This window comes from Sapajus apella, unplaced genomic scaffold (genome assembly GCF_009761245.1).
Source record: "Sapajus apella isolate SASKATOON/1434 unplaced genomic scaffold, GSC_monkey_1.0 scaffold34, whole genome shotgun sequence".
NCBI lineage: Eukaryota > Metazoa > Chordata > Mammalia > Primates > Cebidae > Sapajus > Sapajus apella.
Window position 1 is genome coordinate 4,915,190 of NW_022436974.1, and position 23,923 is coordinate 4,939,112.

At 37.9% G+C, this 23,923-nt stretch overlaps 1 long non-coding RNA gene across 2 annotated transcripts in view; it reads right to left on the minus strand.

The window, feature by feature from the left end:
* LOC116563153 overlaps positions 1–23,923 on the minus strand; it is a 99,236-nt gene that overhangs the window by 55,361 nt on the left and 19,952 nt on the right. Inside the window, exon 1 of one of the 2 annotated variants that reach the window (XR_004274248.1) lies at positions 3,710–3,985. The exons of the other annotated variant lie outside the window; for it this stretch is intronic. This is a non-coding gene — a long non-coding RNA (uncharacterized LOC116563153). Of the gene's footprint in view, positions 1–3,709; positions 3,986–23,923 lie in introns of those variants that run through there. 2 annotated transcript variants of the gene reach the window in all.

Here is a 23,923-nt window from a genome sequence, read left to right on the forward strand (position 1 = left end):
TGAAGGAATGGCTGAGACATATAGGGCTGGCATGGGGAGATTTTAATGATATGGTACACTCATGTGTTATATAGGATTAAATATATTCACAGTAATACTTGCAGCCAGACCTAAAAGTCAACTGGGATCACTACTGGAAATCTGAACATAAAAATCACTTACAGCAAAAGCAAACCTTTTTGATGTAGTACTCTAGAAGGGATCAGAAAACTCAGAAAAGTGGGACTACTGAAATGGATTTCTTGTAAGCATTAAGGAAGCACCACCTGAACATGTTTCTCAGCAAGACCTTTTATTAGGCCAGTAAGAAACGGATGAAGATGACAATAGAATCTTTGAGAAGTTCAGTGGTAGCAATCCTTTGGAGGACAAGGTTTACAGTAGGAGATGCTTCTGTGGAACCAGACTTCTTAATATAAACTGGAGATGATGAGATCGCAGAAGGCCAGAAGCTAGATGTCAACACTTAATCCATATATGCAAGGTAGATGTGATCAACATAAAAGGCAGCAAGTTTGGAGTGAGAGTGAAGGTGTCTCGACACACAGGCTTATGTTGAAGAGCTATTAAGATTCATCAGGAAGGAGGGCATAAAAGATGTTGCTCAATTTGCAAAAAAAGAAATCAATTTTTGGCAAGCAGAAAATGATCATCAAAAGTTACAATAAAAATTGTTCTCCCTCACTGAGTTTCAGGCCCTAATTCTATACACTGACTCAGAGATCCTTGAGAAGGAAACTGTCCTGCTAACGTAACATGTTAAAAAATGCCTACAATTTTTTCCCCAAAGGGACCTGAGCCAGTTTTTAAGGCACCTGTGCCCTTGAGAATGAGAAATATTTTGATTTTTCAAAGACAGGACATATAGGATCTGAACCAAGATTAATACTATGGAATGCAATACTCCATCATGACCTTCTGATTAGAATTGTGCTAATAGAGGTCAGAGGATAAATGATTTTTTTTGGCCAAAATGTATAGTACACTGTTTTCAGTGGATCCATATACCCAGCCTGCAGTGAGTTGTCTGCTCTCCAAATGTATAATGTGCAGATATACTTGGTAACTTGGAAAATCCTTATTTAGGTTTGATGACCTGTGAAGTAAGATGCAACATTCTAAGAAAGCCAAATATAAGTACCCCTTGGATCTGGAATAATGTTTCCTATTCTGCAACAGAACACTATTCAATGTTTGAAACTCTGAAAACAAATTACCCTGTGACTGAAGCTGCCCATCATGTGACTGAAGCTGGCTCTAATCAGCTCCCCAAACAGAAAATTAGGCACAACTAAAACTATTTTATTTGAATGGCACATTTAAATTACTGACAGGGCAGATTCAAAAGACGTGAATTAAAAGGTGATCCAAATAGCCCTGTTACCTATATGTCTCACTAAAACTTTACTCTTCCTCAACTCACGTGCACCTGTTCAACAATCTTAACAAAAAAGCAGTAATTTGAACTCAGTTCAAATTATGTAACAAGACTGAATTCATTACTGTACCATTCAGTTGTATTAGTACCTGAGCAAAAATGACATTAGTGTAAAGAAATACAGTAAGCATAGCACAAAGCAATACATTCATTCAGTTCATATAGAGAGAGAAGTTCCTCATGTACAAATGTGCATGGACTTCTAAGCAGTGAAAACCACCTTGACCGGTGGGTAAGGAGCTAGAAATCAACTGAACCAGAGGACAAAAGACAGGGATGTGTGGATAAGAATTATGTGGCTGGAAAATGAAATTGAACAGAAAGCATACAAATAGTTTTGTGTAGCATTAATGTCCACAGAGAACATCCACTTCAGATGGAATTCTCCAAAGCTAAACAGACAGGATCACTGGTTCTGCGGATGCCAGTTACCCTCTCTTCTTGGCCATGCAAATGTTGGCTCAGTAGGGAAATGAACATATATGTCATTGTAGCAGAGAGGAGGCTATACATTAGTTTAACAGCCTGGGTTCCATCTTATCGAGGCTGATCTAGCTATAGCCACTGCCAGCAGTTGAAACAAAGGTTGAGCTCTAGACATGGCATAATTTTTTGAGAAGGCTTGTTATCTACTTGAAGATGTGATTCATCAGATCTTCTCCAACCTGGAGGGTGTAGCAATTCGCTCTGACTCAAAAGTGCTGCTTACTGCAAAATGACTTTTCCTCCTACCAGCAGCACCAACATGTGGCTTTTATAATTCATCTGTTGATATGTTATCCCATGCAATGTTGCCTCAGCCCAAAGGACAACTTCACAGCAAATAAAATATTTCAATAGGCCCAAATATTTTATCATGTGCCTTATATTTAAGAAACAGCAGGACTAATGATATGGCACAATGGTCTATTAAAGTTCATTTAGGGTGTCAGCTTAAGGACAGCAGTGTTTCAGGGTTAGGGTTTTATTCTTCAAGGCATGTTAAACATGCCGAAATACTAGCTAATATGTTATATATACTGTGTCCTCTATAGCGAGGATTCATAGGTTTGTAAATTAAGAAGTCAAAGTCAAAGTGGTCTTCTCTAGTAGTTGCTGCTGGTGTATATAATAAAGAGCCTGATTCCATTTTTAAATGTTTGATTCTTGTTAAAAGTTTTGTCCAGAAATGCCTGGAAGGCTATGCTCTATTTTTAGACTGTCCCCTCGCCGATGACTAAATGAAATAGGATTCAGAAGTCCAATCGCACTTCTTTCAAGTGAGACAATTTTGTGGTACCATAGGGTTCCTTATGGAGTCAGGCTGAGACTAGACCTAAGCTAAACACACATCTTTTCCCAGCTTCTTTCTTTGCTATACTCTTTTTCACTCCTTTACAGATTTTACATTAAGATTATACATTGAAACAGACTCTACAAACAGGATCCTAGAGTTAGTTCACGCTCTGGCCATGTAACAGTAAGGACCCCATTACTAGTGAAAGGTAAAATATTGATGATCCCTGGCATGACAAAGTACAATTGCTAAAATGCTCAGATTTAGTGAACTGGAAAGGGATGCACAGTTTGCTGCAGACACTTGAGAAGTAGAGGAGAAAGAACAATTATAAAGGCTGTGCCTACTGCTGAGCATCATTAATGCTTTCCATAGAGAAACACCTGACTCAGATGAACTGTTGTCCTATATAATGTTCTTTGCTAACATTCGAAGAGATTCTTATTTCCTAGAGCCAGATGGCAGGATGAACTGAATCTGGGGTGCATAATTAATTGCAAGAATGGCTGAATTAGGAAGTTAGATTTTCAGGCCAATGTTTTCCCTGATATTACAATTGATTTATATAGGTAGTGTCAAGAACCCTGAAAGCTCTGATTGATTATACTGAATTTCCTGGGTTTTTAGAAGTTTTCTACTCTGTTAGATGATAATAGCACCTGCTTTGATTGAAGACTAGACAGATACTTTACAGACAATGCTTTTCTCCCTTAGAATCTATGTCTCTCCCTTCTATTGGCCACTATCAAGCTGGCTAACAGTGCACTGGTTACTAACTTGTCTGATATCAGTGACAGAGAACATCCATGCGTGCAACAAGTTACGTAAACTGGATTTATGATTTATAGATAGGCAGCAAGAAACAACTGAAGCTTAAGATTCTTGTGAGCTGGTCCCCCAGGCGCATGTAAACTTCCCAGGGTGTCCCTACTTGATATATTTTACTTGCACCACTGCTGAGGAATTCCAAAATGCATCCCCCCCAGTTTACTTACCTCAGGAGAAACAAGACATGCTGGGTGAATGCACTTAAGGGCATACTGCTTCCAAGAGAGAGAAAATCAGCCCCGGGCTATTCTGACTAGTCCCTCCCCAGTCTCAGGATGTTGTATTCCCAGTACAGCCAAGTTGCTCTTGAAAACTACTAGCAAGAAAAAGGAGAGAATCTCTTGTTTCAGTCCAAGGATTAAGCCAACTGGAGAACTGTCCTGTAGCCACCAAACAAATAAATTCAGTCAAATCCAAGCAAGATTCAAGAAGGAAGCACCAAGATCGCTATGGGAGGAGAATAATTACATTCCAAAAGTCACTTCGGGTTATGGTTAACAAGTACTACGGGGAAAAAAAAAAGCCAGTTTGCCTAAAAATAGATCCTGAGGGTGCTACAAAAGGGAGATGTTTTAGTGCGGGAGAACTCTCCCTTGCTACAAGATTTAACATCGTTTTAAGGGCTTTGGGAGATAGTTCAAATGCCCTTTTCAAATGGCTGATGGAAGCTTGGAAAATGTTATTACTCTTATTAGATTAGATGCTAAAATTCTCATCATAAATGAGAATAAGGGTCAGAGAATTGGATACGCTAAAATGGATTTATTATGAAAAACCAAGACACCAGAAGTTGACAGTATTCTTCAGGAGGGCTGGGAGGTTTTTTGGCTTACCAAGTGATAAGGAGGGTGCTGATACAGGCAGAACCAACTATGTTGGAAAATCCAGCGGCCCTCGTCCTCTATAGCCAATTGAATGCAATTTCCGGCTCTTTTAAATTTCTGTAACATTTGATTACACATTGTTTATTTGACTTTTGATTTGTGTTGTGTTCCTTATTCTTCCGTTTCCACCTGTTTGGCTTTGCGCACCTATGACTATCCCTGTTACATAGTAACTATTAAACCCATCTTGGTCAATCTTTGAAACACAAAGTCAAATTACATCACCTGAAGAACTTAGTATATCGTCTTAAAAATGGTAGGCACTTCATAAATAATTGTGAGGCTAAACTGAGGTTACATTACCAAATTAATCTTCCTATGATATCAATACTATAACATTACTATCCTACACAATGTCTAAACAGTTTTCTATTAAGTTAGAGAATAAAATTAAACTCTTATGTTATAGTCAGAGCTTTACAACATCTGTTCCTAACTTCTACATCTGCTACCAAACATTATATCTAGTCTCACTGTTCAATTCTACTCTAAATTAACTTTGTACTTGAACCAATGAAACTTTTACTCTCTCCCCACTCGTTCTCTGCCCTTTCCCCTCTCCAATTTTGTGCATATTTCTATTTTACTTTCATAATCAGTAACTAGCCTTGAAAAATAGTCAAGCGGGAAATAATTAATAAAATATTTATTTTGTGCCACATACACAGTAAATTCTTTGTTGTGGCTCTACTCTGTGTGTGTGTGTGTGTGTGTGTGTGTATGTGTGTGTGTGTGTGTGTGTATGTTGCAAGGAGTTGGGAGGTAGATGGAAGGAGCTGATAATTCCTACAGCATTTCACTACTATACTCTTTCTCTTTATTCTTGTTCCTACTTGATTTCTTGAGAATGTTCTAATGAGACACCTGTCTCACTGTTGTGTCATTGGCTGAAAAATTCCAGAGGCACTTCTAAGAACATGCTCCATCTCCATCCCACTACCTGTGCTTCTGTTTCACTATACATTGTCAGTTTTTATCTGAGATGTATTGGGCTATGCAGTACTAATGTTCAACATGGAAATGGTTATTCAATTTATAATATAAAAAGAGAATTGTTTAAAATACATATCATTCTTGGAACAATTAGAAAAGAATTTTTCCTAGCCATCTTTAAAGACACCACGTGATGTAAGAAGAATGTCCCCAAACATTATTCTTAAAAAATAATCAGTGAGTTACCTAGAGTTGGTAATTTCAATCAAGATCAATATATCAGACTAATAACATTGCACCAAAGTATAGTTTAGAGTATGTAGCTCATTGGGGGCCCAGTGGATCGTATGGCAATTACCAGCTTTCTGCTCATCCTGTTCAATTATACTTGGTACTCACACTTTTGTTGTGTATTCCTTACCCTCCTCCCATATTACATAAGTATCTATTGCTGCCCATCTAATTGATATATTTAATTTCCAATAACATTTTTATAGTTGAGTTTGGTAAACGCTTTTACAATGATCTTTCTTCAAGATCGACTCCAATCATCCATCACAATTCAGCCAAAATCTAATTTCTTCAGCAACTTTTTTCTTCCAGGTGTATTAATCCATTTAAAATATATATATATAATTAGTATATACTATCTTAGGTACTAAAAATTTAGGGTAGCAATTATTTATTGTCTTCTGAATTTCATTAATTCAGTATGTTTTTCTCATTAAAATATTTTTATGCATGTCTGTATAAACATCTTTTTAAAATTATATTGTAAGCCTTTAAAGAGATAATATTAATAACATTATTTTGATAGATTAGGAAAAGGTATGCATTTCCTCAGAAACCAGCATATCACTAGCGAAACCTTCCTCCCAATTATTATGCCTTCGGTGTTTCAAACATTTTTATAAACACTTTAAAGACCCTGCTACTACTAGTACAACCAGTAGTAATAAAAATAGAGCATTAATAACACCTGCATTTAATACCTGCAAAGTGTCAGCACTATACTAAGAACTTTATATACATTATCTCATTTAATGTTTCAATAACTATTAGTTTACTAATCTTATTTTAATGCACCATTTTATAACTATGCCATATATATTATATAGATTTTATATAGATTTCATATATGAACACCAAAATCTATTTCTCCAATTAAGTATATATTTATAGTCCAGTTGAGTATATATTTTCTGTTTCAGTAACAAAGCTAAAATATACTACATATTTACCTACTTTCATGTATTTTTTTAAAATTTGGGCTGTAATAGACACCATAGAGAGCCGTCTTTTTTTCTTTCTCTTTTTCCTTCTTTTTTTTTTCATAACTTTTCTCTTCCTTTTCTTCTTGCTTTTGAAGAAAAACTCACATCATCTTATTACTCACAAAATAACTTACTGTAGTAAATTCTAAAAACGATATTCTACATCAGGATCATTTTTAATCATGGTCATTTGGGGCACTCTTTTCTATTCTATTTGGCATAATTATATTTGTACACTTTTTAATTTTTAAACTAATTTTATAACAAAAAATCCCTTTAAAATTTACATTATTATTGTTCAGATGCTACCTCCAAAAAAAAAAAAAAAATTCCCTACTTGCTTGGCAAGTTAGTTTGTACATATCCAATTTTAGATGTTGAGCATCAGCCAGTTTGAGAGGAGACTGAGATATTTACATGCATTAAAAATATTTTGCCAGATGTGCCCTGATTGACCAAAAAAGTAACATTTTATTTGGAGAAAATGTGATAGACTGTGCTCAAACTGTTAGAATTTTTACCCATACTTCAATGGTTGCTACTTATTATTTAACATGGAAGGGTAGCGTTATGAAGTTATTGCCTATAATTGACAGATTAAATATATAGAGAGCATGGGAATATTATCTGTATGTTAGAGACACATTTACATTCATAGAAAATTATCTGACAATAGTAACAGAAGGGAGTCTTAGATCCAGGCCATACTGATATAAAAGTTTATTTAACAAGAAAACAAATAAAGATAAGGAACTGAAATGAGAAGACTTTCCTAATGAGAAAAACATAACAGCCAATCTCAATTTTTTGCTGCCTACAATTTAATTTATTCTACTTAAATCTTTAAAATTAAAAGATAAATAATTCAGCGCAGTACATATCATCAGTGATTTCATCAAGTACACCAATTAGCAGACAGAATCTGAGAAAACATATGGATTAAAAGGCAGATCACACATTAAATGCAATCTTCTTATTCTTTTATTTAATACAATTAGTGAAGTAAGTGTAAGACAGAAAAATCACACCTTGCAGTAATACCTGGCTTAGAGTCAGCACTTTGCCCCTCTTAGGCTAGTTCATGTAAAATCAAGTCACAAGCCTCCAACGTTCAACTACTCCAAATGGGGAATTTCCCGCCACTGTACACAAGGGTTCCGATGTTGGGCCAGATATTTGATGCGAAGTGTTCTAATATGTTTAGAGGAAAAATAGTATAGAACATGATAATAAAAATACTAGTTAATGCATATAAAATCCTTCCTAGATCCAAAAAAAAATTCTGTGTACTTCAACAAATGCTCGCTCACTTAAGCCCTGTAACAAACATATGAGGTATTATCTCTTTTTTCCAGATCGGGGCAACTAAGTCATAGAGAGGCTGACATCATACAGAAATGTGACATCTAAGATCTGAACCCACGAAGGCAGACTTTGAAGTCTGCACTCTTAAGTTATGCAAAACACAACTGTAGTTGACTATAGTATTTTACGAAAACAACACTTCAAACAAATATCATTAATTTGTATGTTCAGATGTCATAGCAAGTATTAATTGTGTATTTTTCAGAGGTCTACTTATGTTACAAGGAGATAAGGCAAAATCATCTAACTTTCCTTGCTTGGTAATGGAGCTACATTCACATTTGGCTCTATTTTGTTAAATGTAATCAAGTTATGACCTACCCATGAGTACCTTTAAAACACACACACACACACACACACACACACACACACACACACACACATTAGATTTAGTGCTATCAAAATTATGTTTTGGATATTGATGTCACCTACGTTAAGTAAATTTAAAACTTAAACCTTGCCTGGGAAGTGGTCATATATTGTTGTAAAAACACTTCCAAAGGGTAGGAAAAAAGAAAGCCATGTCCAAAGAATTGTTTGAAGCTAGCATGTCTTGTATATCCAAACCAAAATAATACAGTACAAAAAAAGAATAAGTCAATCTCACTAGTAAATATAGATACAAAAGTTCTAAATAATTATTAGCAAACCACATCTAATAAAAGATAATACATCATGTTCTAGTTATCTTAGGAAAAAATATTCTTAGAAGAATGCGTGTGTGAATGTGTGTATGTATAATTTGTGTTATTAATAGAGAATCATTATGCAGAAAATTGTATTTCATTCATCACCCATTTATTACAAAAACTTTTAGCACACTAAAAATAGGCCGGACGTTCTTAACCTTCTTCAGGGCATATAATTAGAAGTTGCAGCAAATATCTTAAATAGGAAGAGGGAATAATAATAAAGAAATGTATTCATTTAATATGGCTGCTGTAAGAAATTCCTACAAACTAGATGGCTTAAAACAGTATACATTTATTCTCTCACAGTTCTGGAGGCCATACGTTTGCAATCTTTATTACCGAGCTAAAACTACAAAGTCAACAGGGCTATGCTCACTCCAGATGCTCTAGGGAACAGTGTTTCTTAGCTCTTTCAGCTTCTCATGGCCACTGGTATGCTTTTATCTGTGACTGCATCACTCCCATCTGTCTCCTTGATCCCACTGCATTCTTCTCTTAGGTCTGTGTCAACTCTCAGTTTGCCTCTCTTTTAGAAGAGCGTTTATGACAGCATTGAAGGCCCACATGGATAACGCAGGGTAATCTTCCCATCTCAAAATCTTTAACTTAATCACAACTGCAAAGAACCTATTTACTAAATACATTCATTACACACACACACACACACACACACACACGTATATACACATATATATACGTATATATGTATGTGTGCCTGGAGAATGGTGATCTTTTGAGAGACCATTTTTAGTCAGAAACACTTGGGGGAAAAAAACCTTCAAAAAGTAGCTCCCTAAATTCCCTTAAGAGTCTGTTTTATACCCGAGTACATCCCAGTTAGAATGCTGTTCAGAATGCTGAGTCTAACTTTTTCTACACAAACTCTTCTGAAGATATTCCTGTCTATAGAAATTACAATGAAATGCTTATCTATTACATTGTAAATACTTTAATCATGCTATTATATTATTTTGAGGAATAACATTTTAAAATACAAAAATATAAATAAATAAAACAGAATATAAGTTTCATAACGTCAGAGTTTTTAATCTGTTTCGTTCAATCTTGTGTCCCAGTGCCTAGGAAAGTACCTGCTTATTAAATATTTATTGAAGGAATGAAATAAACATAGACACAGATATGGTCTAAGTTATTGCAGCATGAATTATCCAAAACAATGAGTGTACACACACACACACACACACACACACACACACACACACACATATTAAGGGCCACATAAATATTAAGATGAGTAATACTGAAATTCAGAATACCTGTGAGATCTGGAAGTGAGAGAAAAATGATTCATGGGTAAGATTACTGTTAGGCTGATTCTTAAAGAGAATCTAAGGTAAAAATAGCTTGGTAGTGAAAGGGCATTCCAAGTAGAGGGATCGGTATGAGCCATGATGAAGGCGAAGGACACAGAGGATTCTACAGGAATGGGTAAGTTAATTAGTCTGGCAGAAGTGAAGATTCCATCTAAGCAATTGCGGGAAAGTAACACTGGGATGATAAACAGACAGAAGATAACATTTTGAACCACTACTGAGTAATTGAGAATTAGCACCCCCATAATCACTATCCTGAATTTTTCCCATTTAATAAATATGTGATTCTTTCCCCAACTTAAGGTGTGTTTTGAGAGCAAGCCTATGTATTCCATGCACTCTAGCGAGGGTTTTGCATTGCTGTCTTGCCTCCCGGATCTAGTCTTCTTGAAATAAGCATTCATTTTTAATTCATTTCCCAAATATTGAGACAACAGTGTGCCTGACACTATTCTAGAAAATGGTTATATGCTTAACAGAGATTATAAGTAATGAAATAATCTATGGTCTTCAATCATCATCAAATTTAGATGGTTTACACAATTTGAGGAAATGTATTTTGGGTACATGACCACAAAGTGAGACACAGGATGCAGTGGCTGGAGGAAACACACAGCCTGGGATAAATGCTGCTGCCCAGAACATCTTGCTCACCTTTTCCCTGTAGGAATGGTGGTCCCAGTGTAGGGAATCCAAATAATCCTTTTAAATAGATTAACTAGATTAAGCATGCAATCAGATGGTTTAATACACTATCCATGACTTTTTAACCATCCTTTTTCTTTTCCTGGTATAAAAGGCTCCACAGACAGTGCATTAAAAATACACAGCTCTACATTGTCTTGCTGCTACCCAAGACTTATCAAAGGTAAGTTCCCCTTGAATAAATTTTTGACTACCTACCAACCTGGAGTGTCTGAGCTTGTCTTTGTTTATGGAGGGTAGTTCTTGGTTCTGACAGGGATTTTTCCCAACAAACAGCAAGCCAGACAAGAGCCCACTATAGGGAATCCATGAGCCCCAAACTTTGGTGCTAGAACATAGGGATCCATGAGCCCCACATTGGGCACCAGAATGTAGGGAGCCAGCCCTACATCACCCGTGGGCACCCCAAGTTTGGTGGTGACAAAGGAATGAGAAAAAGACAGATTAAAAGTGGGACCAGGGGGCCATCACTTCATTACTCTGGAGGCGACAGTGAAGCTCTGCTTTCCATCAGCTGCACATAGATAATAAGCTAAAGATAACCACGTGTTTTTGTTTTCTGAGACTCCCAAATTGCCACTGTTATCAATCCTTAGGATGACACACCAGTTCTGGCCCACTGATTCACTCCACATCACTCTACCACTACCGTATAGATCAAGGTCATTATAATCAATAGTGTGGATGATCAGAGCTCAGAGCCTTCGCAGTCACCTCCAGAGTAATAAAGTGATGGCCCCTGGTCCCACTTATTCTCCTAATCTTTCTCTCATTCCTTTGTCACCACCAAACTTGGGGTACCCACAGGTGACGTGGGGCTCATGGATTCCCTATACCCACCAAAGAAAGGGGCTTGGGGATTGAGGCATCCAGGGGGAAAATCCCAGGCTAGCTGGCAGCTTCCTTGTAGGGATCAGTGGCCCACATACTTCATACATAAGGATTTCCCTGGAAGTGTGGGGACTCTCGGAAAATGTCCCAAGTTCTATTTGACAGGTAAAAATAGGGCATGGGGGTTAAAAAAGAAAGGAGGGTGTTGGTGGCTGGGGTGGGGCCTCCCGTATTGTGGGCAGTGCAAGAGCCAAGAGGCAGTCAGCAGCAGCAACAAAAGTCAGACCCAAACCTCAGCCTCATACAATACATCCAGAGAGCAAACTTGCACACGGACCCCCTGAATCTAAAAGTTGAAAAACTATGATATGTGAGGTAATACATGTTAATTTGCTCGATTTAGCTATTTCACAATGTGTACATATTTTAAAACACACACAATTGTATTTGTCAATTAAAAAAACACAAAAAGTTTAAGTGTGAAGGTGAACAATCAGAACTTGTTATACAAATTTGTAAAACTGTATTATGAAATTATACCCAATAAAACGCTGTAGATCAATTAATTTTCTATGATAATTATTATCCATTTTCTACAATATAAAAGTGTGGTTTTGAGAAGAATGTGGTCCAGGTCTCTGACATCCCTCTCTGTCCCTTTGTGTATGAATGTGAGTTCAGGATGTGTCCGTAGTACCGGCAGAGGTTGTTGTGATGGCCACTTCTAACTAGCTGGTAGAACTGGTATGGGAATGCCACCTTAAATATGAAATAATGTCCATTGAATGTCTCTAGGTAATGTGTCTTATTTCTTAGTCACATAGGAACATTGACAAAGTTATATTTCTGTCTAAAAAAAAAAAAGAGTAAGAGTAAGAAAATTGAGAAAGAAACTAGAATTACAAAGGAATATGCGAATATCTACTACCCTGCTGGCCAAAGGACTAGCCAATAAGGTTGAGAATCAAGATAAAAACTTTACAACTGGCATGCAGGTATAGTAAGTTACAGGGAAGAAAACTCCCCAAGGTGAAAGTCCATGCCCTTATAGGCAGATGGAGATGCAAAGACATGAAACACATTAGAAAATAAAGTTTACAATAAAACTAAAGTAGTAATAAAAAGTAATTTAAAAAATGTACAAGGCCCATTCTTATTAAGCCACAAGCTAGAGACTGACCAGATATAGGTACAGCTTAAGGGCAGACTGACTATATAGGTAACATGCAGTTCACGTCAGTACACACCCAAATGAACAGAGGCTACAGTTTAGTCTCAACAGAAACCTAGGGAAAGCATTTCCACGTGGCTAGTGAGGTTATGGGATAAAGGTGAAAATGGCATCTCTCAATGGCCAAAAAAAAAACCCTATCAGAAAAGATGAGTAATATAATCACCCATCCTGGGGAGAGAAGCACCTTGGGTATCCACTTACTTTTAAATTGGGTTATTAGTTCTGGTCAGATAGCAGGCCCAATGAGGGTGTCTTGCTGCATGGTATATTCAACTGGAAATCTATAGCAGATCCTAAGGAATCTGAAATGTGCCGGTTGGTATATGAGGCTCTCTTTGAGGGCCCAAACAAGGTTACTTTTACTGCAGGAGTTAGACACTGTATTAGGTTGGTACAAAAGCAGCCTTGGTTTTTGTCATTACTTTTAAAGGGCAAAGACTGCAGTTACTTTTGCACCAACCTAACATTTGCAATCTGCTCCATCTGCTTTTTAGAAACCTTGATCACTATGCTTAGCCCTGCCTTAGGCCAGAAATTCTATGAAGTGGGACAGACTGTGACTGATCTGGGAAAAACTGACTCCAGGAAAAGGTAAATACATTACCAAAGGAGGGCAGCTGCTCCTAAAAAGGGTGCTACTGCAGTGAAAGGAGACACACAAGGATGACATAGGGTGACACAAAGGCAAATGTGAGTAAATTTGGTAAAGGTTGGCAGTCCAGTGGAAAAGATAGACACACAACCCAGCCTTTGTTGTTGGGGCTACGAATGAAAGGCCTTGAGTCTGGAACAGCTGTTCAGACTGCTTAGTGTCCCTGATTTTGTCAATCCCTCTGTCCTAACCAAGGAGGCTTCCAATATTTAAATCTATACAGACTGGGTTCTTCCAATCCCTAGGGTCTAGGGTAGAGCCAAGGTCACCCTGAAATACTAGTGATGGGGGGCAATTGGAGGCAATATGTTGTGATAACAATACATTAGTCATATTTAAATAAGCCAAAAAAAAAAAAAAAAACAACAAACTTGACTTTGGTATATTCCAGGATATATACTGGTATGTACTCCCATACCTTGAAATCTTAGCTGCTTTATGGGTCCTATCTGTGCTATAAATGGCTATGGAAGGAAGTGCTGTTTAGTACAAGTGGCTCTTCCTTTGCAAATTGGATGGAGTCCCTCCAAACAGTATCTGCTCCATATTTTGGCTAACCTACAAACATGTTAGGTATTGACATCTTAAAAGGACACCCTGGGAAAATTTTGCCTATGGGTACAGATAAGGAAACTTATCTTAGGTGGACTTGTAGGCTGGGAGTCAGTCGCCCTTCCTACATCCTGGAGAGAGGACAGTGGCCACTGAGCATTGCACACTGCTGGTGGGGAAGGTGGGAGATCTGGAGTTACAAGGGCCAGGGACAGGAAGACCAGCACAAAGCACCTTTAATAGTCCTTTATGGGCAGTAGGAAAGTCAAGTGGGTCATGATAAATGACAATGGATTACAAAAAAATTCAGCAAAATGGTGTTGCCATACACGATGGTGTATGAACAGTACTTCTTTCCTTGAACTTAATGTCTTCCCAAAGAAATTACCCATGCAATACTGGATTTAGCCGCCTTTTTTGTATTTTCCTAACTATGAACTCACAGAATGAATTTGCTTTTATGTGGAAAGGATGGCAATAGGCCTTTCATGTGCTACTGCGAGAATACATTCACGACCCTACAAATCTGCCATAGGATTCTGGCTGGGACTTGACTCTGTTTTTTGCCCCCATCACCATCTGTCATTGATGACACATTAACTTGTAAGGATTTTTCCCTCTTACAGATCACCCTGACCTCAATGACCAAATATCTCTATTCACAAAAATGAGTAGTGAACACCAACAAGGTACAGGAACTAGTCACCATCACAAAGTTCTTAAAAGTCTTCTGGTCAGGAAGAGTCAGGTAGTCTGTTCCCACAACAGTGAAGGAAGTACTAGCTTCGGTGAGACTGTTAGGGTACTTAGCCTTATAGCATGCCTTACTCAATGTCTCAGGCCCTTATATGGGCTAAGTAAAAAGGGAACAGTCTAGGATCAGACATGAGAACAGGCTTTAAAAAGGCAAAAGTTCTGGTCTAACAGCTTAAGGCTTTAGAGGTAACCAGGGTGTCGTCACTCTGTAAATTCGATGTGTCTATTGCCAAAGGTGAAGTGGGATGGGCACTATGGCAATAACAAGGTAAGAGTTCAGTTTGAGGATTTTGGTCAAAGTTATGGAGAAGAGCTAAACACTGCTTTAGGATAAAACTGCAGCTATTTGTAGTATACACTGCCCTTATCTAACCTGATCCCCTAACCAAAGACAATCCAGCCACTCTTAGGACCAGTTACTCACTTGGAGGGTGGGTACATAGTATGTTCAAAAACCCACACTCTGCCACTTCTCAGGCCCCCATGCTTACAAAGCAGCATGAGTACCTTCAGCAGCACAGCTCACTATCTTCAAGCACACAGGCAGAGGAAATGTGGATGTTACTGAAGCCTGTGGTCTAGAAAGGCCTGGAATCTATGGTACCCTAGGTTCCTAAGGCAGTACCACCAACAGTAAGGAAAATAACGGGCCTGGCCCTGTAGAGGCATAGGATACAGTTAAGTCCAGCAAAAGCAATTCTTCCTCATGGAAAATAGTAGTGTTTCATCCTGAGACAAATACAATTTGGGAAGTTAAATTTTGGAGACACTGAAGTAACCAGTGGGCAGAGTTGTAGACTATATGGATGGTACTTGAGAACAAACGTTGGCCTTTAGTACTCTGCACTGAGTAATTGGACCATCATGAAAAACTTAAGGTTTTGGATTGGTCAATGAGTGAAGGAAGAGTAGACACTGATGGGAAAGCCCATCTGGGGACAGGAAATGTGGCAAGAGATAAGGGACAGGCTGCAAAACTTGCATGCTGATTTTCAAGTGTTCTATGTACCAACCCACGCCCTTGTCTCACCAACAAGCCATCAGGAAGCAAATGCCCTCATCGAAATGTGTGCTATGGTCTTCCAGGCAGAGGACATAGCACGATGGATTCAAAAACAAAGGAACATAAAGAAAGAAGGGTAAAATAAAAAGCTGCCCAGGACAAAGATTTGCATGTAAAATGCAGTAATATACCACGTACAATAAAAAAACTGTCAAGCCTGCTCCTTGAGATGCCCCAGAGCACTGCCTAAGCTATCTGGAAAGACGTATAGAGGGTTGACACCTATCAAGTAACGGCAGATAGAGCATACTGATCCATTACCTGTAAGTGAGGGTAATGGCCTGATATTGGCTTTCCCCTGTCACAGGGCTAACCAGCAAGCTACAATTTGAGACTTAAAAAAATTAAGTGTTAACAAATGACATGCCCATGAGGTAGTAATTAAAAACTCACTTCCAAGGATATTATATATAAAAAAAAATAGGCATGACAAAATAAAGTCCTATGGAGATTCCATTTTCCCTATAACCCACATGCAACAGGGCTGACAGAGCAAAAAACCAGGGTATTCAAACAGCAGATAAAAGCACTTATGGGTACTCCTAACCTGCTCAGGCAGATGAAAGTATTGCCACAACCTACCCTGTTATCCCATTTGCCAGGCAAAGAAAGCTAGATGTGCCCTCACTAAGGTTAAGAGAATGGCAAACAGAGCAAGATACATTCTTGCCTCAGCTGGCCCCTACCAAGCGCGTTATGGTAATGCACACCTCTTGAAACATCCAACCAAGAGATGGTCTGGTGCAGTGAAAATTAGCATGGGATACCCTAGCAGGTTGAGTGGGATACTTCTTCCTGTGGGGCCCAGAGGACCACACTGACCTGGACTCTCATCGTGCCTCTAGACACTGGGTCTGAGGTAATGATGTACCAGTGGAGAGGCACTTGCACTTTGCAGAGGGGAAAAGTCATCAGATTGCTGGTCTGGCATATAAGTCTCTCTCTAGTGAGAATCCTTATGGGAGGCACTCCTACTTTCCCTGGACAGCACATATGGTACGTTTCTCCTGGGAAGCCACCTCAAAAGCTGCTGTTTTGACCAGTCAAGAACAATCCACCAGTCTAAACCTCGCTGAAGGAGATGATCTGCCTTTACAAATGTGAATTAGAATTTTGTTTTGCTGCCTCTAGCTTCCTGTTGCTAATATGAAATGTGAATATTACAGAACATCGTCTAATAAAACGTGTTCTTGCATTGGGCTGTGTCCTATGCCCAAAAGAGAAATACATCAGCTTGTTAGGCTTATGGACAGATGCTACTGTTAGGAATCTCTGTTCAGACATGAAGGCTTAACTCCTTGCAGTAACTTTCTGGGTTGCATTACAATCATACATTTTGGGGAAAAAAAGTGAGTACTTGAAATACTGCAGCTATTACTAGGTAAGACCCTACCCAATGGCCCATTAATGATACTTTATCAAACAAGGGATCCTTCCCACTTTCATGTAATGCCACAAAAAAAAAAAAAAAATTCAAGTCTCAGGATAGTCCCAAAATCAGGAGTAAATGTTAACAAAAATGTACAAGGTCTGAAATAACTCTACATAAATAACCCCAGGCTATGAAAAGTTGAGTCAAGTTACCCCTCTCTGCCAGAAAGAAAATAATCACAGCCAAAAATACAATTCCAGAGACCACTCCATACATGGCACAGTGCCTCCTCCCACACATAATGTCATGGTTACCCTGCTAAACTCTGATATGCCATTGCCAGAGTAAAATGACCAGGCATACCCTGGGCGGCCCCTAATGAAACACAGTTGCTGTGTAGTTCCAACCTGTAGCCTTGGCTGCCCCCAGATGGATGGGATGTTGTACCCTAGGGTTCTGCTGGGCAATGGAACAGTTATGGAATAAACTGACTACTGCTGCCAATCACCCATACCTCAGAGCTGGATGGGAGAGTGATCTGCCTTCTACAGGTATGGTCGTATAGCTGCCGTCTTTAGTCCTCAAATGCGCATAAGAAATGTAATAGCTAGTACAAAGATGTTAACCAATCTCAGTAGACAAGCTCTAAAGGACAGTAGACAGGACATTCTAGCACTGAACACAGAAATAGCTCTCATGTAAAAGACTACAGCACAAGGCAGAACCCATGCCATTACCATAACAGAACGCTATCTATTACAAATAAAATGTCACCACTCCAGAGCAACACATGGCTTCATAGACAAATGCTCTAAGTGATGCCACTCCATCAGTAGTTGTCAAACTGATTTTAAAATCTTAGTAAATGGTTAAAACACTTGTTAATCATTGTTTGCTTACTTCATTGCTTTGCGTTTTCTCCTGTATGTGTTTCTATTGTTGCTGTGAAATCACCCTGCAGTATAGCATCAAGTTGCCAGTAAGGCTATCACCCTCACTATAGAGCCCGCAGTGAAACCCGATGATTCTCATGGGGAGGAGGTGTTCAAGACTGCAAGGCAGTCAGGAGGAATAGAGTGTTGTGAAAAGGTTTTCCGCACATGTGACCGTGAAGTGGATATAGGATGCAGCGACTGGAAGAAACATATAAGCACCAAGGTAATTGTTGCTGCCCAGAACATTACCCCACTTAGGAATGTGGGATAGATTGTAGGAAATCCAAACAATCCCTTTTAGTTGAGAGTACATAGATTAAGAATGCAAACAGCTGGCTTAACACATTAGTAACTTTTCTTTCTCTTTTATGCCATGAAAAGGAAAAGGAAAGGGAAAAAGACTAGACAGATATCCATTACAAACACAGAGATGTGCCTTGTCTTGCTGACACCCAAGATTGCCTTGTAAAATCCCTCTGAATAAATATTTGACTATTTACCAACCTTGAAGGGTCTGCCTGTTTCTTTGGCCTGAGCATATGAAGAGTAGTTCTTGGTTTCGACAGAGTGTTTTCCCAATACAAAGGGTTTAGACCCTCTAAGGATGCATGAGTGGCCAAGGAAGAAAACCAGTCTCTTTGCCATGTAAGATTTTAATTCCAACATAACTCCACAATTAATTGATAATATGCTATATCATCTATATTTTTACTATTGTTAAAAATGTGTTCTTTATGTTTCTTACAAGTCAAGAATCTGCTATAGCTGTTTATGGTCTATCATATTAGGTCCAAATTCCAATTGTTATTTAAATTTTTCAATCTAGTATCACCTAATATGAATTATCTCTCCAACTAATTTGGTTTCAGTTTATTTTTCACTGAAGCCAGGGAGTACAAATCAGGTCTGAAACCTGTAAGTTCTAAAACAGGGTCCGCCTTGGGAAATCTAGGGCATCAGGTTCTTAGATGATAAGACCATACTAGCCAGGCAGTAGTGTCTTAGCTAAGCATCCTCTGAGCCAGTAAGCAGTTGGTTCTATTTAAATCAGTTAAAAATAGACTAACCAGCAGTTAAAATTTTCAGCACAGCAAAAAGCAGTGAGGACAAGGTTTATTCTTTGATCTCTAAAGGTTTGCTTCATTGAGCCTGATAATGGTGCATGACGTGAAGAATGTTAGCTATACTCTGGTCTCACATTACCTTGGTTTTACTTAGTCATCAGTGTAATTTATCTAAGGGCAACTTGCCGCTAAAAAAAGAGCTCAGCTTGAAGCCTTCTAGCTTACACAGCAGGAGTTTCTGGAAATTTTACCGCTGGTAAGGAAACTCTTATTTATGGAATCAGGGATCCTTGTTAACGTTTTGACTGCTTGGCTTGCAGGCAGAAAACCTTTTTTTTTTTCTAATGCTAGATTTGTCCTGCTTGCATGAGGCTGAAATATATGCAGAATTAAGAATTGACCCTAAGTCCAGGAACTAAAGTAAACCAGAATGAGCATTAAAAATGTTTACAAATATGATTTATTTCTTATTGATTTAAAAGTATTATGCGCTTTTTAAGAGATATTTGTAGGTAGCAAGTATGATTAAAGGGGTATAGTTTGTAGGCATGCCCATGCTATAATATAGGAAGCTTAGTAATCATTCAGGGAAGTTTCAACCACTCGAGATAATTTTTTTCTAAGCTGACAGAAGAGAGTGAGTCTGTATATATATTGTGAATAAGAACGCTTGATTCTTAATCAGATATAAATGAGAAAAAAAAGGTAATTCCAACATCAACTAGTAATATCTCTGTTTAAATATTCCATGACTAACACAATGTGATTTACTCTCACGCATTTGCTATAAGAGCTTCTAGACTTACTTAGGTACTGTCTGAAGGAAAATGGAAAATAAATGAATTGAGCTACTCCTATTGCATGGTAGCTACACAATGAATAGTTGCCTTAATCTGTCAAGAACAAACAGAAAGACAAAGGATGTATTGGTAACAGGCATAAAAGAGATGCAGAAATCAGAAACCTGAACTAGAATTAGATTAACTGCTTGGTCCTAAGGTTATCGTCTTCCTCTTGTTCTATCCACACATCCATCCATTTGCTCACCCATTGATAAGGATTTAATTATTAAACATAAGTTACAACCCAAGCACTACCTCTAAAGAAAGAGGCTCACAATTTAGTGAGAAATAAAATCCCCAAAAAAGATACTCTGTAACTCAGGAAACACTATCACATTTAATAACATAAACACAACAAGTGTTGTGAAGTTGGAAGGGCCTCTCTGTGGAGGGTCTATTTGAACTGGGTCTTAAAGACTGAGAGAGAGTTTGCCAGGAGAAAAAGAAGTGAGGACATTTTAGGTAATAAAAGGGCTGAAAGTTGCAAGTTAAAAACAACACTGATGTAACTATGTAAAAATAAAAGTTAAGCAGAAAGTTAGATACATAGAAGCCATTGATGAGAGAGAGTTTATGGGTAGATTTCCTGTGCTAGAAATTTTTTTATTTTTAATTTTTTTAAAATATAGGCAACATGTAATTATACAGAGCTTTTAAAATAAGGGCTAGTCTTGCTCAACTCCCACTTATGAGTGAGAACATGCAGTGTTTGACTTGCTGTTCCTGTGTTAGTCTGATGAGAATGACGGCTTCCAGCTTCATCCATGTCCCTACAAAGGACATCAACTCATTTCTTTTTATTCTCCCAAAACTTGCTTTATTCTCTCAACATTAAGTTCATAAATTTCACCTATTTGGTTTTTGCCTTAATCTTTGAAACCAGTCTGTAAAACCAAATGGCTATCCTCTCTGGCACAATGTGTTGTGCATATCAGGTGACCAATAAACATTGTAGGAGGGTGCTAGGCAGGATACGTCCCCAGAAGAGTTGGGCAGCTCACATTCATCCAACTGTAGTTGTAATATTTAGGGAATAAGAGTTTCCAGAAAAGGTACAAAAAATTTAGCTGTCCCCTCCCCACCAATAAAAAAAATAAACAAACAAACAAAAAAACCTTTTAGATGGCTGAGAGTGGTGGTTCTTGCCTATAATCCCAGCCCTTTGAGAGGCCAAGCAAGGCAGGAGGATCACCTAAGGCCAGGAGTTTGAGATTACCCTGGGCAACACAGCAAGATCCTGTCTCTACCAGAAAAACTTTTTTTAAAGAAACTAAAAACTTTTAGGCAACTGCTAAAAATGAATCATTTGGTGTAAAAGAGACTGAGCAGGGACTCCTCTTAAGGGCCTGTGGATTTCCCAAGCATGGAAATAACAGAAAATCTTGAGTTCCTTCAAGGGAAATTCTAGGCATCTACTCAGCCTTGAGGAGTAAATGAGGAAATTAATAGGCAAGAAGGTAATAGTAGCTTAAAACAATAGCCAAGGCCTGGCAGAGTGGCTCACACCTGTAATCCCAGCACTTTGAGAGCTCATCATTTTTATGGTTGCAGAGCATTCCATTGTATATATGTACCACGTTTTCTTTATCCAGTCTATCATTTATGGGCATTTGGGTTGGTTCCAAGTCTTTGCTACTGTAAATAATACTGCAATAAACATACGTGTATATATGTCTTTATAGTAGAATGATTTATAATCCTTTGGTATATATCCAGTAATAGAATTGCTGGATTGAATGGTATTTCTATTTCTAGATCCTTGAGGAATTGCCACACTGTCTTCCACAATGGTTGAAGTAATTTACACTCCCACCAACAGTGTAAAAGCATTCCTAGTTCTCCACATTCTCTCCAGCATCTGTTGTCTCCTGACTTTTTGATAATCGCCATTCTAACTGGCATTAGATGGTATTTGATTGTGGTTTTGATTTGTATTTCTTTAATGATCCATGATGATGAGCTTTTTTTCATGTTTGTTGGCTGCACAAATGTCTTTTTTTGAGAACTGTCTGTTCATATCCTTTGCCCACATTATGATGGGGTTGTTTTTTTCTTGTAAATTTAAGTTCTTTGTAGATTCTGGATATTAGACCTTTGTCAGATGGGTAGACAGCAAAAATTTTCTTCCATTCTGTAAGTTGCCTGTTAACTCTGATGATGGTTTCTTTTGCTGTGAAGAAACTCTAGTTTCATTAGATCTCATTCGTCAGTTCTGGCTTTTGTTGCAGTTGCTTTTGGTGTTTTAGTAATGAAGTCTTTGCCCATGCCTATGTCCTGAATGGTGCTGCCTAGGTTTTCTTCTAGGGTTTTTATGGTTTTAAGTCTTACTTTTAATTCTTTAATCCATTTTGAGTTGAACAATGAGAACACATGGACACAGGGAGAGGAACATCACACACAGGGGCCTGTCGGGGTGTTGGTGGCAAAGGGAGGGAAAGCATTAGGACAAATACCTAATGCATGCATTGCTTAAAACCAAGATGATGGGTTGATGGGGCAGCAAACCACCATGGTATATGCATACCTATGTAACAAACCTGCACATTCTGTACATGTGTCCCAGAATTTAAAGTAAAATTAAAAAAATAAGCCATTACACTGCTCAAATTAATAATTTTTCATAAACCCTTTTTACTTTACATCTCTCTTAAAATGGAAGAGGAAATGAAAAGGAAAAAAACCCACATCAATCTGCTGTCAGCTCTTTTTGATAGGTTAATATTTCTACTGTTTCAATACTTAGAAATTGATTATTCTTAGTATTGATAAATACTTACAGAAAATACTGAAAAACAGCAATTAATAGCATGTTAGAATCAAACCTTAAATTACTTTATCTTGCATGGAAGAATTAATGGACTGATAAGACTTCATGTGGTCACTTCCAAAAAAAAGTAAAATGGTCAGTGAACTCATTTATACAGATCACCTCAGTTTCACAATAAATTTTACTTGACTTTTCTGTTTTACACTGGCGATTTGTTTTCCATGTAGGGATTTGGCCTGAAAGCAAAAATGCACTGATACAGGAATCAGGACAATTTGTTCTGTTGCAAGTTCTGCCTTGGCCAAATCGCCTGACTGCTCTGGGACTCCATTTCCTCAGCTACAAAACGAAAGTTCTGGTTTGATTACTGAGGCTCCTGTCATTGCTAAAATTCCATGGTTGTACAAAAAGGATAAAACATTCCCAAATTTTGAAAGGAATGAGAGTAAAAGCATACAATATTCTGCCAATTGTATAAAATAATAATACACCTTTCTAAGACATGTGCTCTAGTGTCCCTAGGCAGATGTTTCTGCAAAGGACCTACATTTACAGACCACCTACATGGAAAAGAGAGTGACGTTACCACACTGTGTGCAGCTGAGAAACCCTCCATTGTACAAGGAAAGGACAGACTTAACTCGACCCAGTAAAAAAGCAAAAAATGGGTACCAATTGTTACTGAACTGAAATTAACAATACTTTGCAAACTTCTCCTTTTTACAGTCTGATAGAAATAAGGAGAAGATTTTTAAAAAGAAAAAGAAAACTAGGTATAGCAGAGAAGATCTAAATATATACACATAACTTCCAATAAGACAAAACTCTCATGAATTAGGAAGAACAGATGACGGAAGACTCATATCATGAGTGACATAGAGCAGATGAAAGAGAATTTCTAGATTCTCCTCTTTGGCCTCACTTACTTTGTTTCCCTGGAGTTCCTGAAATACAAAGGATAATTTTTTGAGAGTAGTTTAACTTTTTTTCCTGGTTCCAAAATGACTAATAAATAATTTCGATATATTTTCTCATTGTTTTTTACTACCAACTTTGAGAAAGGGACCAGATATTTGCAAAGGTCGGTATTATCTTTAATGTTTCAGCAAAACTCTTAAGTTTCATT